The sequence below is a fragment of the Mytilus galloprovincialis genome, chromosome 5, assembly GCF_965363235.1.
Source record: "Mytilus galloprovincialis chromosome 5, xbMytGall1.hap1.1, whole genome shotgun sequence".
Taxonomy (NCBI): domain Eukaryota; kingdom Metazoa; phylum Mollusca; class Bivalvia; order Mytilida; family Mytilidae; genus Mytilus; species Mytilus galloprovincialis.
Genome location: NC_134842.1, coordinates 11,029,816 through 11,046,422, shown reverse-complemented (window position 1 = coordinate 11,046,422; position 16,607 = coordinate 11,029,816). Strand labels below are relative to the sequence as shown.

At 34.2% G+C, this 16,607-nt stretch overlaps 1 long non-coding RNA gene across 1 annotated transcript; it reads left to right on the top strand.

Annotated features, from left to right (window-relative positions):
• Positions 1-1,148: 1,148 nt before the first annotated feature.
• On the top strand, positions 1,149-9,653 carry LOC143074325 (uncharacterized). The gene is made up of 4 exons (XR_012977800.1): positions 1,149-1,284; positions 1,599-1,678; positions 7,329-7,499; positions 9,505-9,653. It is a non-coding gene; the product is annotated as an uncharacterized LOC143074325 (long non-coding RNA).
• Positions 9,654-16,607: the final 6,954 nt, after the last annotated feature.

Genomic DNA, 16,607 nt, shown 5'->3' with positions numbered 1-16,607 from the left:
TATAGTTTTAACAAATGCACTTCAGTCTGTTTTTGAGATATTATGGTTGTTTACGTTGACATTATATCCACATGATACGGAAACAAATGTCATTGTAAAGTTGATAAAACAGATCATTACCATGACAATAATAGAGGAATTAGGAAACATGTTCCCATTTCAAAACATTGAATGAAACAATGTAAATTAAATGTCAAATGGTGCATCCTCTATCGGAAAAATTAATTTGTAATTTATATGCATAATTATATAGATATATCTAAAAAAAAATGTAAATTATAGAACTTGGATCATTTTAAAATACCGCATTTACTTAAGAAGAGAACAAGTTAAGCCTGGATACTCCTTTAAAACGTTTTTGCAATGCAGACCACATTTGTGAAGGCCTTGTCTGACGTAGTCAGCCTCGTCATGATAAGAGATCTCTGACGTAATTACCTTATAGGTTGATGTTTATACATAAATTTATTACATTTTTCTATTTAGGCTGTACAAGTATTGATGTGAAAAACGGGTCCATTAAAGAGTTGCAAAAATGAGTCCTTATCTTAAAAAACACACGCTACGTACTCTTTACGATCGAGTGATCGGATTTCATGTGCCCAATCTGAACAAACATGGTTGCATACTCATTATTCTGCCCCGAATTCAACCAGTTCCGTCCTTTTTTGTAATTTTGTGTTTTGTTATAAAGCAGGCAGTTTTTGTTCAAACCGATGATTGATCAAACCCAGGCTCACCTACATGTAACCTTGAGCGAGCAAATTCAGAAAAAAAAAGTATAAAAAACTTTGGACCAAGAAATAACATGAGAATTATGTAGGTCATTTTACAAGGTTACAATAAAGTATTTTTTGTTTTTTTTTTGTTTTTTCGCAAGAATATGCAATGGAAAGTTGTGTTATTGGCACTCATACCACATCTTCTTATATCCATTTTGAAATATAAAAAAGACTTATTTCCTATTAAACATGAAACCTTTTGACATTTTATGAAATAGCAGTTTTTGTTTAGCTGAGATAAACTAATATTACACCGGAGAAATTTGGACTTTAAATGATAACACATGCATACAAGGAAATGATGTTTGGAAATAAAATAGTATATATTAGGGATATGATACAGATGCATCAGAGCTATATACTGATAGAGTTTAGTGCTGTTGATTACATAGCATAATATGAAGACCATCGTAATTTGCATTTGTTTTTATGTTTTTAAAGACGTTTGCGTATCATTAAAGATAACAGATTCTAATGTATGTCCAAGAACTGCAGTTGCAAAGTAAGTCATTTGATCGATTTTATAAGATTTATTTATCATTTTCTCATATTTGAAGAAGGGTTATAAATCCAATAGTACTACAAAACTACAAAAACGACATAACCGAGAGTGAAACACGTATTACATTTCACAGACATGAAATGCAGATCCAAAATATATCAAGGCAGCTTACCGCTTATAATCATAACAATTAAGTTGGTCCGAGAAATAATAGCAATATTCTTTATATTAAACGAAATAAGTGACGCGAAAACATAGATAGCATTATCATGATATGTAATTTATAGTTGACAAATCATTTTTATTTTCACCAGAAGAAATCCGTTAGAATCCAAAGGGAACCTGACTTTAGATTGCTGTCCTAATTATTCTTTACAGAATGGAACATGTCAAGGTAGGTATAAATATATGTCGTATCTGCATTGAACATGTAAGGTGAAAAACATGTAGTTACATGTATGTCGTAACTTCATTGAACATTTCAAAGTAGGTATATCATATCTGCATAGAACATGTCTAACAAGTTTTGTTGTGTCTGCATGACACATGTCTTAAAAATTGTGTTGTGTCTGCATGATACATGTCTAGGTAGCTATATAGGTATGTCGTATATGTATGGAACATGTCTTAAAAGGTGTGTTGTGTCTGCATGGAACATGTCAAGGTAGTCTAAGGCACATGTATGGAACATGTCTTAAAAGATGTGTTGTGTCTGCATGGAACATGTCAAGGTAGTCTAAGGTACATGTATGTCGTATCAGTATAGAACATGTCTTAAAAGTTGTGCTGTGTCTGCATGGAACATGTCAAGGTAGTCTAAGGTACATGCAGGTCGTATCAGTATTGAACATGTCTTAAAAAGTGTGTTGTGTCTGCATGGTACATGTCTAGGTAGGTATGTTGTATCTACATGACACATGTCTAAAAACGTTAGTTATATCTGCATGACACATGCCAAGGTTGGTATGTCATATCTGCATGGAACATATGTAAGTAGATATGTTGTTTCAAAAGATCATGTCAAGTTAAGCAAGTCGTATTTGTATGGAACATATAAAGGTAGGTATGTCGTATCTTTATGGAACATGTCTAAGTAGATATGTTGTATCTATTTTAAAAGATCATGTCAAGTTAAGCAAGTCGTATTTGTATGGAACATATCAAGGTAGGCAAACTGTACCTATCAGGACCATGTCAAGGTAGGCAAGTTGTATATATCAGGACCATGTCAAGGAAGGCAAGTTGTATCTGCATGGAACATGTCAAGGTAGGCAAGTTTTATCTGTATAGAACATATTAAGGTAGGCAAGTTGTATCTGTATAGAACATGTCAAAGCAAGATGTATCCGTAAGGACAATTTCAAGGTATGCAAGTTGTATCTGTATGGAACATGTCAGGGTAGGCAAGTTGTATCTGTGACGACCATGTCAGGGAATGCAAGTTGTATATGTGAGGAACATATCAAGGTAGACAAGTTGTATCTATCAGGACCAAGTCAAGGTAGACAAGTTGTATATGTATGGAACATGTCAAGGTAGGCAAGATGTATCTGTAAGGACCATGTCAAAGTATGCAAGTTGTATCTGTATGGAACATGTCAGGGTAGGCAAGTTGTATCTGTGAGGACCATATCAATGTAGGCAAGTTGTATATGTGAGGACCATATCAAGGTAGGCAAGTTGTATCGGTGAGGACAATTTCAAGGTAGGCAAGTTGTATATATCAGGACCATGTCAAGGTAGGCAAATTGTATCTATCAAGACCATGTCAAGGTATGCAAGTTGTATTTGTATTGAATATGTCAAGGTAGGCAAGTCGTATCTGTTATGACCATATCAAGGTAGGCAAGTTGTATATGTTTGGAACAGGTCAATGTAGGCAAGTTGTATCTGTTATGACCATGTCAAGGTAGGCAAATTGTATCTGTAGGGAACATGTCCAGATAGGCAAGTTGTATATGTGACGATCATATCAAGGTCGGAAAGTTGTATCTATCAGGACCAAGTCAAGGTAGACAAGTTGTATATGTATGGAACATGTCAAGGTAGGCAAGATGTATCTGTAAGGACCATGTCAAGGTATGCAAGTTGTATCTGTATGGAACATGTCAGGGTAGGCAAGTTGTATCTGTGAGGACCATATCAATGTAGGCAAGTTGTATATGTGAGGACCATATCAAGGTAGGCAAGTTGTATCGGTGAGGACCATTTCAAGGTAGGCAAGTTGTATATATCAGGACCATGTCAAGGTAGGCAAATTGTATCTATCAAGACCATGTCAAGGTATGCAAGTTGTATTTGTATTGAATATGTCAAGGTAGGTAATTCGTATCTGTTATGACCATATCAAGGTAGGCAAGTTGTATATGTTTTGAACAGGTCAATGTAGGCAAGTTGTATCTGTTATGACCATGTCAAGGTAGGCAAATTGTATCTGTAGGGAACATGTCCAGATAGGCAAGTTGTATATGTGACGATCATATCAAGGTCGGAAGTTGTATTTGTGAGGACAATATTAAGGTAGGCAAGTTGTATCACAATGGAACATAACATGGTAGGCAAGTTGTATCTATCAGGGACATGGTTAGGTAGGCAAGTTGTATCTATTAAGACCATGCCAAGGTATGCAAGTTGTATCTGTATGGAATATGTCAAGGTAGGCAAGTCATATTTTTATGACCATGTCAAGGTAGGCAAGTTGTATCTGTATGGACCATGGAACGATAGGCAAGTTGTATCTGTAAGGGCCATGTTAAAGAAGGCAAGTTTTATCGGTGAGGACAATTTCAAGGTAGACAAGTTGTATATGTATGGAACATGTCAAGGTAGGCAAGATGTATCTGTAAGGACCATGTCAAAGTATGCAAGTTGTATCTGTATGGAACATGTCAGGGTAGGCAAGTTGTATCTGTGAGGACCATATCAATGTAGGCAAGTTGTATATGTGAGGACCATATCAAGGTAGGCAAGTTGTATCGGTGAGGACAATTTCAAGGTAGGCAAGTTGTATATATCAGGACCATGTCAAGGTAGGCAAATTGTATCTATCAAGACCATGTCAAGGTATGCAAGTTGTATTTGTATTGAATATGTCAAGGTAGGCAAGTCGTATCTGTTATGACCATATCAAGGTAGGCAAGTTGTATATGTTTGGAACAGGTCAATGTAGGCAAGTTGTATCTGTTATGACCATGTCAAGGTAGGCAAATTGTATCTGTAGGGAACATGTCCAGATAGGCAAGTTGTATATGTGACGATCATATCAAGGTCGGAAAGTTGTATCTATCAGGACCAAGTCAAGGTAGACAAGTTGTATATGTATGGAACATGTCAAGGTAGGCAAGATGTATCTGTAAGGACCATGTCAAGGTATGCAAGTTGTATCTGTATGGAACATGTCAGGGTAGGCAAGTTGTATCTGTGAGGACCATATCAATGTAGGCAAGTTGTATATGTGAGGACCATATCAAGGTAGGCAAGTTGTATCGGTGAGGACCATTTCAAGGTAGGCAAGTTGTATATATCAGGACCATGTCAAGGTAGGCAAATTGTATCTATCAAGACCATGTCAAGGTATGCAAGTTGTATTTGTATTGAATATGTCAAGGTAGGTAATTCGTATCTGTTATGACCATATCAAGGTAGGCAAGTTGTATATGTTTTGAACAGGTCAATGTAGGCAAGTTGTATCTGTTATGACCATGTCAAGGTAGGCAAATTGTATCTGTAGGGAACATGTCCAGATAGGCAAGTTGTATATGTGACGATCATATCAAGGTCGGAAGTTGTATTTGTGAGGACAATATTAAGGTAGGCAAGTTGTATCACAATGGAACATAACATGGTAGGCAAGTTGTATCTATCAGGGACATGGTTAGGTAGGCAAGTTGTATCTATTAAGACCATGCCAAGGTATGCAAGTTGTATCTGTATGGAATATGTCAAGGTAGGCAAGTCATATTTTTATGACCATGTCAAGGTAGGCAAGTTGTATCTGTATGGACCATGGAACGATAGGCAAGTTGTATCTGTAAGGGCCATGTTAAAGAAGGCAAGTTTTATCTGTATGGAACATGTCAAGGTAGGCAAGTCGTATCTGTTATGACCATGTCTAGGTAGACATTGTATCTGTATGGACCTTGTAAAGATAGGCAAGTTGTATCTGTAAGGACCGTGTCAAGGTAGGCACGTTGTATCTGTATGGAACATGTCAAGGTAGGCAAGTCGTATCTGTTATGACCATGCCGAGATAGGTAGGTCGTACCTGTATGGACCGTGTAAAGATAGGCAAGTTGTATCTGTGAGGACCATGTTATGATAGGCAAGTTGTATCTGTATGGAACATGTCAAGGTAGGCAAGTCGTATCTGTTATGACCATTTCAAGATAGGCAGGTCGTACCTCTATGGACCATGTAAAGTTAGGCAAGTTGTATCTGTAAAGGACCATGTCAAGGTAGGCAAGTTGTATCAGTATGGAACATGTCAATGTAGGCAAGTCGTATCTGTTATGACCATGTCAATGTAGGCAAGTTGTATCTGTATGGAACATGTCAAGGTAGGCAAGTCCTATCTGTTTGAAACATGTCAAGGTATGCAAGTTGTATCTGTGAGGACCATATCAAGGTAGGCGAGTTGTATATGTGAGGACTATATCAAGGTCGGAAAGTTGTATTTGTGAGGACCATATCAAGGTAGGCAAGTTGTATCACAATGGATCATATCATGGTAGGCAAGGTAGGCAAGTTGTATCTATGAAGACCATGTCAAGGTATGCAAGTTGTATCTGTATGAAATATATGTCAAGGTAGGCAAGTCTTATTTTTTATGACCATGTAAAGGTAAGCAAGTTGTATCTGTAAGGGCCATGTTAAAGTAGGCAAGTTGTATCTGTAAAGGACCATGTCAAGGGAGGCAAGTTGTATCTGTATGGAACATGTCAAGGTAGGCAAGTCGTATCCATGAAACATGTCAAGGTATGCAAGTTGTATCTGTGAGGACCATATCAAGGTAGGCGAGTTGTATATGTGAGGACCATATCAAGGTAGGCAAGTTGTATCTGTGAGGACCATATTAAGATAGGCAAGTTGTATCTATCAGGACCATGTCAAGGTAGGAAAGTTGTATCTATCAGGACCATGTCAAGGTAGGCAAATTGTATCTGTCAGGACCATATCAAGGTAGGCAAGTTGTATCTATCAGGACCATGTCAAGGTACGTAGACAAGTTGTATCTGCATGGAAAATGTCAAGGTAGTCAAGTAGTATCTATCTGGACCATGTCAAGGTGTGCAAGTTGTATCTGTATGGAATAAGTCAAGGTAGGCAAGTTGTATCTGCATTATAACATGTCAAGGTATGCAAATTGTATCTGTGAGGACCATGTCATGATAGGCAAGTTGTATCTGTATGAACCATGTCAAGGTAGGCATGTTGTTTCTGTGAGGAACATGTCAAGGTAGGCAAGTTGTATCTGTTGGACACATGTCAAGGCAGGCAAATGTTATCTGTATGACACATGTCAAGGTAGGCAAACGTTATCTGTATGACACATGTCAACGAAGGCAAGTTGTATTTGTGTCTGTATGGCACATGAATGGCAATTAAGGAACCTATAATAATTACAAATTGTGACTTTGATAGAGAGTTGTATCATTGGCACTCATACCACATCTTCTCATATCTATGGTTATACGCATGCAAAATGTATAGGCAGTGACAACTCTCAACAATATATATATAGCCACTGTTTTATGTTGTACTATGTAAAATAGCATTTATTTTATACTGACATTTCATGCACTTTCTTTGTTTGTTTGACGGAACTCGAAATGACATGTAATTGCACAATTCGTAAAGTTTGACCAGTACAAATGCATAACAAAACGGAAAAGTAACAAATAAATTACAAAAAAAAGGCTTCAAATCGTGCGTAAGATCTAGAGCTTCTCTATATAATGCAAATGACTTAATTAATCAATTAAAAAATAGAAAATTGTTTTTAAATTTGAATTTTACTTATAGTGTTTATGTTTATATTTTATAAGCATGTGTCGCCGGTAGATATGGTAAAGATTGTCTGGTCCCATGTTTGCCATATTACCATGGAGTACAATGTAAACTACGATATAACTGTACACATAATCAGAAGTGTGACTCGGTTCAGGGGTGCGTTTGTAAAGAAGGGTTTAATGCATTAGATGGTAATTGTACAAACGGTAAGACAACCTTTTTTTCGATTTACTATAACAATAATTGTTTGTATTTTTCTTAAATATATTAGAATAAAAAAAAAATCGAGCATCAGAAGCCTTTTCTAGATATATCTTTATCATGAACACTGAAGCCGACACATTTAAGGGTTGTAAATGGTTAAGGGGTAATTTATCAAGACATCAAAGTTATTGTGAAATTGCCTATTCTAGAGGTGGCGTGAATCAGATGTGAATACTTAAAAATTCCAAAGATCTTTTAGACTACATACAATCTAACTCTCTTTCATCTTGTAACAGTATTAAAACATTTGACATTTCTACTCTTTACACAAGTATTCCACATTCCAACCTTAAAGACAAATTGAAAGAGTTGGTATTGCTTTGCTTCGTAAAACAGAATGGCCAACGTAGATACAAGTATCTTGTCTTAGGAAGGGATAAATCCTGCTTTGTAAAGGATCACTCTGATTCGAACAAAAAATTCTCTGAAACTGATATTATCAAGATGCTTGATTTCTTAATTGACAACATATTTGTTACGTTCTGAGGACGTGTTTTTCAACAGACTGTCGGCATTCCAATGAGAACAAACTGTGCCCCTCTACTTGCCGACTTGTTTCTTTATTATTATGAGGCTGACTTCATGCAGGAACTTCTTAGGAAGAAAGATAAGAAGTTAGCAATATCCTTTAACTCTACTTTTCGCTATATAGATGATGTTCTTTCACTAAACAATTCAAAATTTGGTGACTATGTGGAACGCATCTATCCCATCGAATTGGAGATAAAGGATACGACAGATACAGTTAAGTCGGCTTCATATCTTGACTTACATCTAGAAATTGACAATGAGGGTCGGTTGAAAACAAAACTTTACGACAAAAGAGATGATTTCAGCTTTCCAATTGTGAACTTTCCATTTCTAAGTAGCAACATTCCAGCAGCACCTGCATACGGGGTATATATCTCCCAATTGATACGATATTCCCGTGCTTGCATTTTCTATCATGATTTTCTTGATAGAGGGTTACTACTCACAAGGAAGCTATTAAACCAAGAGTTCCAAATGGTGAAGTTGAAATCATCCCTTCGTACATTTTACGGACGCCATCACGAGTTGGTTGACCGTTATGGAATAACCGTTTCACAAATGATATCGGATATGTTCCTTACGTCGTAACAACAATCCCCTTCCCTTTCATGAATGGGACCTACCGAATTAGACTATTTACCGGATTTGTAATCACATAAGCAACACGACGGGTGCTACATGTGGAGCAGGATCTGCTCACCCTTCCGGAGCACCTGAGATCACCCCTAGTTTTTGGTGGGGTTCGTGTTGTTTATTCTTTAGTTTTCTATGTTGTGTCATGTGTACTATTGTTTTTCTGTTTGTCTTTTTCATTTTTAGCCATTACGTTGTCAGTTTGTTTTAGATTTATGAGTTTGACTGTCCCTTTGGTATCTTTCGTCCCTCTTTTATCAATGCCTCTGTCTTTGTCTTTCTTAGTTTTTGGGAACTGTATCTCCGTCATTCATATAGTCAGACAATCAATTGGATGTTGACTGATGGATGTTCTTTGCAGAAAACTGAAATGAAAAACTAATAGCAATAGTAAAAACATATCAAATCAAACATGTGTGTGCTTTACTCTGAAAACATGTGTATAAAAGAAATAACAGTATGTCCCAGAGTGTATGCTCTGTAACATGTTCCTAATATTAAAAAAAACAGTTAAAGCATACCCTTTGAAAATAGAACGGATATTTAATATTAAGGAAAAGTTTGAAACGTCAGGTGAACATCAATATAAAAATAAAGAGATGTGGTATGATTAACAATGAACCTTACGAACGTAGATCTATGTAAACGTGTAGACTGTGGAAGAATTTTATTTAAAGCACAGTAAGCTGCTACTGCATTTGTAATTTAGTTTACCATTTACCAGATACAGTGTATTCTTTTATATTCACATATGTTTTAAAACATTTATCCTGTATATTTCAGATTGTCACCAGGGATTCTATAACATAAGTTACAATTTTAACTGCTCAGAAACCTGTATCTGTAGAAATGAGACGTTCTGTAATCCACGCTCAGGAATATGCGAGTATAGCGACGAAACTTTATGCAAAAACATAACGAAAAAGCCAACTCCGAAGAACCCTACTGACAGACAAAGGTACTGGTTGATTTCATAACAAAAAAAAAAATATAAAAACATGTATATATAAAGATTTATAATTATGTGACGTACAAAAATAAATGCACAGATTCTATGGAAATGAAGAAACAGCGGACTTTATAAACATTTTCTCATCTACATGTACTATACCTATAGGAAATAATAGAATAACATAGTCTAAGAGAAGCTGTCATAAGGCTGTTTACATATTTCCCAAAAAAAAAAAAAAAATAATATTCTCTAGACAAAACTTTTGTCGATATTATACATATAATCTACATAGAAATGAGAAGTCTATTGACTACAATTTTAATTGCCTTTTGTAATGAAACAAACAGTCTTAAGACTATATTTCGAAGTAAACAATATTTTTGACCTTGATGTGAAGCGTAGAAATCTGAACTTAATATACTTGAACAAAAATGAATCTTTATAATGCTAGGTTTTCCTTTGTTTTATACAAATAAAAGATAAGAAGATGTGGTGTGATTTGCCAAAAGACACAACTATCCACCAAAGTTCAAATGAAGTGGACGAAAGGAGTTATAGGCAACCGTACAGCCTTCCACAATGACAAACACACATAGCGTATGGTCGGCTATAAAAGGCCTCGACATGAAAAATATGAAACAAGTCAATTAAGAAAACTAACGGTCCAATTAAAATAAAACACTGAAATACAGGCTCTTGACTTGGGACAGACATGAGGAATGGGGTGGGGTTAATCGTGTAAAAACTTTGTGATCGCTCAACCCGCCTCTTACCTTGGACAATGGTGTTACAACTACAGCATAAAAACAAAATATAAGAATAAGCTGAAAAAGGCTTAACTCATCAGATGGATTCAAATAGAAATACATCTAACATTAACACAGAGTGGACGTAGCAGGGTACTTGTATATCCCAACAACAAAAAGACACTAAGTACAGATCGGAGAGTACTCGCAGTTACTGACAGCTAGTTCACAGCCAATAAAAACTAAAGAAAAGTAAATATGTATCTTAGACGTATATACAAATCAAATACACACCCTACATTGCATACATTGGCTTGATTATCATTTTGTTATTTGCAGTGTTCCAGTTATTACCCTTGTAAATGTCTCCGCCATTGGCATGCCGATGCTACTCTTTACATGCTTTCTCCTTATAAAACATTGTAAACACCAGTTCCAGCACAGCCCTAAGGATAGTGAAGCAATCAGTGATCAAACATACGGAAACGATATTTACTGTGAAATAAATATTGAACAGCTCAAGGATCAGACGAGTGTTAACTCTCTTGGAACCGGAAACTTCAACACAGAGAAAAATTGTCAGCAAACAACAGAAGAGAACCATAGACATATTAACATCGCTAAATCACTTCCGAATTTTTTGATGTATGAAGAACAGTATCTCAATCCTTACTGTTCTCTTTAATAAATTTTCCCAGTCAATGGATGATTTTAATGTGTCAATCAATGGCCACAGCTACACTGTTTTGAATTTCATTCTAATGACTATCTGAACCCATACTGTGCACTTGGGTTAGGAAGGCGTATTAGTAGTTGTTCAAACCTTTATACTTTTACAGACATTATAGACGTCGTAGATTGAAAGTATTCAAAAATTTTTGTGATTCAAATGTTTAAAATGACATGATTTTGCTCTAAAATTTCAATTTATCAAAATATTGATACATATTGTGACGGCGCCAAAATGCAACTCCTTTATGCAAAACTGATCCCGTAAGATGTATGCTTTTTAAACATTTTTTATGTTTTGCTCTTAAATGTTTTATAGGTCGAAGGTAAATATTTTCACTTTGAGAAAAATAATATTATTTCATATTATATATCTATTTTTTAAATTAAAACCTGAATGATATGTTGTTTATACTGTTCTTTTTTAAAATTTTATATTACAGTACGCCCTAAACCTTCCTCGCAGCAAATCACAGATTTTCTTCTTCAATTTTAATCTGTTTGAAAATTTTCATCCAGTTATTTCCCTCTCTAAAGATTTGAGTCTCCTTCGAAAAAAAAATAATAAATAATTGTGAGCTGAACCATTTTATTTTCCTTCAGCTGTACGGAATATATGTTATATAGTGCTTTCTGCTACACAATTTTTTAATCTTTATTATTTCTAGTCTCTGAAATTTTCGCACCTATTGATAGGATTTATGTGTACAAAAACCGAACGACTGAACCTTATCAAAAATATTTGTACATATTTCTGTCGAAGCGAAACCAAAGCAAAAACATACATCTGTAATGAAAAACATATCAAACAACAACATGGGTTCTCTCCCCTTTGCCAGAAATAATCCCTACCAAATCAATGAAATCAATCTTATCATAGTTACAAAGATAACAAAAATCACAAAACATACTGTTGGGTACAAGAGACCACACCAGCCTACAACAACATAGTTTAAGTATAATGAAAACGGGGGCCCAAGGGTATACATCCTTTTTTTTAAATATAGGATTTCGTCGCTATTTTTTCACTATAAATGAACTTTATCATATACTTAATAGAAAAATAAGATTAAAAAAATGGGGTAACTGTTCATTTTCGCTCACAATCTGCCTTCGAAAGAAACATACAGTTTTGTTGAGGTACTTTTAATAATAACTAATAGGAAAATCGAGATAATATTGAAATAAAGAAAGAACTAAATTACAAAAATCGCTTACATTTTACAGTGGTTTAGTTTCAGTACAGCTTATTTGAAAAAAAATAATAAAAAAATATAGGTCACCGATGCGTTAAAAATATATTTCAATTTTAATGCCAAAAAAATGGCATGTTTGCACAAAAGGGAAATAATTTAGAGCTTTTTCAATAATATAAACATTTTAAAAGTCATATGGGGCCAAAACGAATTGATTGTATTGGTTGATTTTTTGTACCATACCAACGAAGAGTGTAATAAATAAAACTTGTAATGAAAATAAAAAAATGTTTAATTTTTGATGAAATTTTTGTACCCGCGAGCCTCCTTAAGGTGCACAATTTTGTAAACTAGTTGTTATTGGCTCTGAACTAGCTGTTAGTCACTGCAAGTACTCTCAGATCTGCACTTAGACTCGTTTTGTTGAAAGGATGTGTAACTAATCTTTTACGTCCTTTCTGTGTTTTTGTTACTTGTTTTCCTGCTTTGTGTCGATCTGCTGAGTTCAGCCTTTTTTAAACTGATTTGTATTGTTTGTTCATATGTAATACGGCTACATCAATGTCCTATGTTTAGGGGAGGGTTGGACGTACAGTAGATTATTATTTTCCTATTTCCTTTTTATGTGTCTGTCCTAGTCAGAATACTGTAAATCAGTGGCTGTCTTTAGTAGTTGTATATCATTTTTGAAAATTGTTCATAGTGTTTAAAACGTCAACAGTATCTGAGCAGAAAGTTGATGAACCAGGGATATGTTAAAAGATGTCTCGTCCCCCTTTTTTTTTTTAAGTTTATCGAAAGGTACAAAGACCTTGTTAATAAAGATAAATATTCCGTATCATCTTTACAATTAATACACGATGGTCTAAAAGTATAGGTACTGACGTTATTTATCATCCTAATAGCGTAGTGTAGTATTCTTTTGTTTGTCCTTATGAATATTACTTTGAATGCTTAGTCTGTTTTTGGGGTATTCATTTGACGTCGTTCTGTACTTATACATCCCGTCTAAGTGTAATTGTTCTAAAATAATTTTTGTATTCTTGTCTTTCACTTTTGCTAATATGCTTTGTCTATATGCCATTTTGTGTTTCTTTGTGACATGTCGGGGCTCAGTACTGATACATCCCGTCATTGTTCTATGAACATTTTTGTATGCTTATCTTTCATTTGAGATTAAATGTGTTTCTTTGTTACATATGACGTGACCTTGATTGTGCTATTGTGCCATGGTAAATTTTTGTTTATATATTTGTTTGTTTTTAAAATGGTTAAGATAATAACATTTATACCTATTGAGTGTCCCTTTGGTATCGTTCGCCTCTCATTGTTGTCTGTCTGTTTTGTTTCAGTTCGTTGTCAATATAATGCAATTTTATGCAACTGTCATACAAGTGAGAGGTTTTGCTAGCTTAAAACAAGGTTTAATCCACAATTTTCTACATAGAAAATACCTGTATCAAGTCAAGAATATGGTAGTTGTTATCCATTGGTTTGATGTGTTTGAGATTTCGAATTTGCCATTTTAATTAGGAACTTTCCCTTTTTGGGCTTTTCCTCGGAGTTCAATAATTTTGTGACTTTATTTTTTACATAATTCACGCTGTTCGTTTTCTAGTTTGAATTGTTTTACATTTACATTTAGCATGTCTGAGCCTCTTATAACCGAATAGACGGTATGGGTTTTACTCATGGTTGAAGGCTACACTTTGTCTATAAAAGACTTCAGAGTGGAAATCATGAATTAAACAATAGTTTTTAGAAAACTGTTGGTAAACGTTTGTTAATTCTTAAAAATGAACACAATTTAATGCTAATGAATTCCATTATTAGTCTTGGGAAAATGTCAACAGTTCACTTCATTCGTCATGGACTTTGATCATTTCACATCACATAAAAAGGAAATAGGAAAATAATTATGTTGATATATTCTAAATACGGCTATTGATACTTTTCTATGCCTTCGCATGTATCGTCAAATCATGTTATACATGAAATAGTCATAAGAAGAAGTAATAACACGAGTAAACATAAATTATGTTATTTCGAAAAATACAAAAAAGACATGCCGTAATGCTTGTCATGTGATGGAGTATTATTATGTAATGAGTTATCAAAGGTACCAGGCTTATAATTTGGTTCTTAATTACATAAGATTCATCAGTTAAAATGTACGCTCCGATCAAAATAAATAGAAAGCCAAACAAGTAAAACTATCAAATTGAAGAGCATTGAGGCCCCAACATATTAATTTAGACTGACAAGTGAACAATACTAACAGTACTGCAACTACTATTTCTGACACCATTCATTTACTAACTATAAAGACAACTACATGTACTACTACTATGTGCCTTTGACATTTTGACGTTTGATAAGGAAATTTGTCTGGTTTTCTATAGCCATTTTTCACAGATACTGTTTGAGTAAAGCTACATTTCCTAAAAATCAGCTTAGAATATATCGATCAATTTTGAAATAAACAAGGTTAAACCACTCAACTAAAACTATTGGATGTTCACATATCATTTATACACATGATTAGTCTAATATGATGAAGATTATCCAAGGAAAAGTCGTTGTACACATTTCAGTAGAAAGTTGATTATTATGATGATGCACAAACCAATTAAGTATTATATTTTTTTATTATCTTCTTATGTGTTATTCATTAAGAAGCTGTACGATTGATCTCAACGTCAAAAGAACAAATATGCACCTTTCGTATGAAAAAAAATCCGGCATTCGTCACCTGATAAAAACAGATACAATGTATATAGCTGTGGCATCTTTTCATATGCATGTCTCGTTATCCCCCTAGAAGGCTTATTTGTTGAATAAACTGAATGTGACCTTTTTTCATTTTTACTGGTTATTTCCGTCAAGTTTTGTCATAATCTGCAATTCATTAATTCAAGAAAAATCTAGTATAATGAAAAACGACATCTACAGCGATTCGAGCAAAACATTTCTTCGATCAAATATTTATCTCATCGCGTACAAATAGTTAAATGGGATATCAAATTTTACTTAAGGATGACACATACCACTAATAGACCTCTAAGTCTTCATTATATGGTCTCTTTTGGTCCATTTATTTCTCTCATTTCCTCAAAATTTCATTTTTTAGGCCAATTAATTAAAAGTTTGAGGTATTTTCCCTCATTTGTGATAGAAATTTTATAATTAATAAGTAAGTGAAGTATTCAAGCTGAATGAACTATACATATAAAAGTTTACTGACTCCAAGGTCGTTTCAAAAAGTCTTAAATTTACGCATCGTTCCAGACAGGGAAATAAAAAGCTTCCCTTTTAATGAATAATTTGTTGTTGCTGCTAAGAGTAAAATTTAATTTACTTATAACTATTATTATATGTTTATTAAAGTATTACTTGAGGACAAAGTTTTCTTTTATAGCAGAATAAATAAATTTGGTGTATTTACTGTCTTCTGATTGGTTAAAATTAGTAGTTTTATTTTCAATGTTGTCAATTTTGATGGCGACACGCAAACTCTGACGTTGTGTATTCATACACCAACATGTGTGTACGTTGTTATTGTTAATATAAATAATACAAAAAGTTCTTTGTGCCTTATTTTTGATAGAAATTTATTTATAATGAATGGCAATAATTTATTTTGATTTTATTGAACCATAAAACTAATTTTTGACTCTTCACATTTTACATAATCCACTTCGCGGATTATTCAATGTGAAGAGTCAAAAATTAGTTTTATGGTTCAATAAAATCATAATAAATTATTGTCATTCATTAAATATACGAATTAAGGAGAAAAGGTCAGATGAAGCTCCCTACAACACTGAGTATTGCTTGCTTTGTCTAGAAATGTATACGGTAGAGTCGTATTTCAAGGCAATTGTCATATAGAATGTGTTTTGAGACTCAAACCACCCAGAATATTTTATTTTATGTGATATGTCCCTTAGATAGCAGGCATTTTGACAAATGAGAGTACTAACAAGTTCAGAGGTGCAAATATCAGGTGTAGGTTCTAATACCACAATTGATTTTTCGTTATAAATATAGTCCTTACTAGTGTGGACAGTGTGTTACTAGCCAATTTTTGTTATACCCCTTCCAAATTTATTTCTCCATGTTTTATGCCTCATATAGCAAGTAGGGGGGTGAAATGACACTGTAAAAAAATTTGGGTCATAAATATTAATGTAAAGTAGTGATTAGGTCCAGCTGAAAAAGGTCAAAAATTAGCACTTCGGAAGCTGTGAAAAAATTTCAAGA